This window comes from Dendrobium catenatum, unplaced genomic scaffold (genome assembly GCF_001605985.2).
Source record: "Dendrobium catenatum unplaced genomic scaffold, ASM160598v2 fragScaff_scaffold_1093, whole genome shotgun sequence".
Classification (NCBI taxonomy): domain Eukaryota; kingdom Viridiplantae; phylum Streptophyta; class Magnoliopsida; order Asparagales; family Orchidaceae; genus Dendrobium; species Dendrobium catenatum.
Window position 1 is genome coordinate 279,103 of NW_021319555.1, and position 4,101 is coordinate 283,203.

Consider the following 4,101-nt stretch of genomic DNA (forward strand, 5'->3'; position numbering starts at 1 on the left):
GTACGCTTCAAACTTTTATTTCAGCAATTTTATAGTCAAATTGAACATCTTAAGGAGACGAACCTAATGACACCAAATTCAATCCAACCCAAACTTAAATAGGTCTAAATCAAATTTTATAGCCAACTCAATCCTGCATTCTACTAGTTATTCTTCCACTGCTATCATCTCCTTAATATTTCCTCATATATTTGTTTATATTCTCCTTAAAGATATTTAATCTTCGCAAATTCATTGTTCTAATCATTTAAGATTTGAGTTAACTCAGCTTCAAGATCCATTTGTTGCAGATGAAATAAGAATATGATATCTATAAGAGATATATATATTTATGGATGTACAAAAAGAAGAATAAGAGAATTGGCTGCTCACCAAGACATCAACTCATTGATGTCTGATACATTGATGATTCAACATATCTCTCAAAATATGTAATGTTGAAAGAGAATAATCTTTGTGACTTTTACTGCTACTGGCTAAAGTCTCATCTTTTTTCGTATTCTTCTTCATGGACAAAGGTTGTGGATCATCATTATTTACCAATGGTTTAAAAGTGCCTTTTGAAGTTTGGGCAGATATGTCCTGAACTTTGTCTTAAGTTTTAACATAGTCGCATGAGACCTCTCTACTTGAATAGATAAACCAACTTTGAATAAATAACCTTATTCTATATATTTGCCCATATAGTGTACCTTGTAAATAATATATCAACAATAGGAGTGTTAAAAATCTTCAATATGCCTTTCTGCTCCAATATAAACAATAACCCTTATCCAACAATAGGAGTGTTAACTTCTTTAATTTTTTTCACTTCTCCAAAATATTCAGACACTTTTCACTAAGAAAATACATTTGCCTAACTTTTTTATGGATCTCGGACACGAATGTCATACCATTTATATCTGAAAATAATATGACGTTGTGTATCACATATAAATTGACCCTTTAAGAAAAGCATTATGGTGTTAAAACTACTTCACGATTACGAAAAAAACAATCAATCTCTTGGAGATTGACATTGCATGTATGAAAATTGAGATAAACTCACTCCACATATAACTGAAATATCAATTAACTTAGGAGGTAGAAATCGTAAGCATGCTCGTAAACTATTTTATAAACAATTAAATATCATGCAGGAAAGTAGGCCCGATCATATTTTTTAGAAATCTTTACCACAAGATCATTGAGAAAATTAAGCTTCTTACAAAAAATGATCAAAAAAACATTAGTAATTATGGACACAACGTCATTAGTCTTGAACACCATATAGGATATCTTCGAGCCATTTTTTGTGTTGTGGGTTGGTGATCTTCTTTAGTCATTGGAAATTTAAGGGAGGAAGGATCACCCACTAGAACTTTCACACAAAAGAGTAGCAGTGAAATTTGATAGGTGATGTTGCCTATCAAAGATAGTGGAGTGCCTCTACAGTGAGAAGGAATGTGGAGGAGAGAGAGATGGAATGTAAGAAATTTTTCTTCCATACAAAGAGTGGCACTGAAACTTGATAGGGGTTACCGCCTATTCAAGGCAGTTTAATACCTCTATTGTAAGAAGAATTGAGTAAGAAATGAAAAAGAAGAGGTGCGCTCTTTTCCTAGCCCAAGGGAGATATTTATGGGTAAGAGGGGGGTGGGGGGTGTTCTAGATTTTTTTTTTCAAAATTTCTTAGATTTTTTATAAAGAAGGGGTCGACGACACTGTAATCATTGATGTGAAAATAATAATATAATAGTATATTATATAGCCGATTGTAAACGCAAGGGCGAAGGGGCGCGCGCCCCTTCATGAGCCCATGGGCATGCTGGTGTGAAATTAACTTTTTTAAAGTTGTTATAAAAAAATAGATTTCTAGCACATAAATTTCAAGAAAGCAAAGAAAAATAGTTGTCAAATAAAAATAATAGTTGAGAGCTAAAGAGCAAAATAGTAAGAAAGTTGTCCTAAACAAAACCTTAGATTAACAAGTCATTCAAAAGTAGAGTTGATGGCCTACTTAGAAACCTTATGTAGTGAATATATTTCCAAAATTAGATTGTTAACAACTGAAATTTTTGTGCTTACTATGGTGAGGACTTAGAAAGTCACATGTACCTACCTTGGAGCTTGATGTGTGGTTGAAATTCACTTTAATCAAACGCATCAATTTTTAAGTTTCGTTTTGGGATGGCTTTTTTATTGCTTCTTAAAACATAATTTTAATAAAAAAAATTTAAATTTTTATACTAAAATTATATTTTAAGAAGCAATAAAAAAATAGTCCCAATTACGAAGCCTTCATTGTAGGTATCATTTACTTTAATTGATAATCTTTTTTTTTTTAATTATTGTCAATTTCACAAGATCAAATATCACATACATCAAATTTATGTTTTGATATTTAATATTAAAAAATGATTTGATTTTGTTAATATGATTCACTTATTATAAATTTTATTTTCTTGTTTGGTTACATTAATTGTGTGCAAATTTAAAATATTATTTGTAATAAAAAATTGTCATTCTATTTATTTTATTTTATAATTTTTATAAATAGATGATTAAAAAAAAGGTGATATTAAAAGTAACATTATAAATTCTAATCATTATAATTGTAACAAACTTATCACCTTATAAGAATGAGCTCTAAAATATTGACAGTTAATATTTCTCTTATTTATCAGATGTAGGTTTAAACTAAATTTTAACTAATCGATCATTCAAATAATAATAATTGATGCATCATTAGAAGCCCATTGACCAATCAAGCACAAATCTTAATGAAAAAAAACTTACGATATCAACTTCAATAGCATCTTAATTCTATTAATTTCAATAAACTTCTAGTTGAACTAAACTTTTTGACGAGTCAAATCCAACGATTCTCAAAGTTATCTAATTTGAGTCTAAATCAGCCAAAATAAACACATGAAGCATAATTAGAAACTTCATAATATTAATTGAAATATCAAATAATTTTTAAGTATTGCATGCTTACAATAAAATTGAGCAATTTGACTAGATGAATCTAAAAAGCATAAAATCACTAAATTCTGATATTATGAAGGTATTTAAATATTGAAAAATTTACCTATGATTGAGGAAATCAATGTGTCATGCAATATAATGTTTTAAAAATATAAGTTAAATATATTAAAATTTCACTCAATAATATTAAAAAGATACCCTATTCCTCACCTGAAAATAGAGTATGGAGCTTGAAACAAAACTTAGACCTAGAGTTAGTGAGAGCTCCGGCCAAGGATCGACACTGACGATTGCTATCAATGTTTCCTATTGTTCGTCTATTGTTACCTGCTTTTTTTTTTCACTCTGACATTGTAGATTGCATGATCGTCATCGTCTAACTGCCACCATCCAACCTTCATCTTCAAACTATCGTCTCTTGATTATTGTCACCCTATCTTCATCTGACCATTATCATCACTATCACCCTCCATTACTTCTTTAATAATCTTAGCTATATATATAAGTTATCAAGTTAGTATTATTGATTTTGTATTATAGTCTTCTCCAATTGATGAGAATAGACAATTTATGTAATCTTACAAACATAATGTATAATTTTAATTGCATTAGGCCCCAGGCGGTGGATCGGCAGTGTATATATTTAGTGTAGTGTATATAATTTTTCACTTTAATCAAACACACATCAAAATTAATTGTAGTGTATATAAATTTTTCAGATGTTTTCATATATATATATATATATTGTTGCGTCCTGGAATATTCGGGCATCAGGCGGTGGATCGGCAGTGGCACTTCGGTGGTCGAGGAGGAGCTAGGCAGCTGGAGCTTTCTTCATTCTCTTCCTTCTTCTCTCTTGGCTTCTTCCCCCGCTTTATTTATAGAATTCTTGAGTGACATGACTTATAAATAAGTGGAAGATCAAGGGTAAATTTGGAGTGGTTTGGATGGACGGCCGATCTTGATTCTTACGATCATGCACCATTCAATAGACCTTTGAGTGTCTTAATGATATCAGAATTTGATGATCTTGGGCTCGTTGGATTCATCTCATCGAGCCGTTCGATTCGATTATAAACATTATGTCACAATTGGAGATCGTTTGGTAACCCAAATTGTGGTTAGATCCTT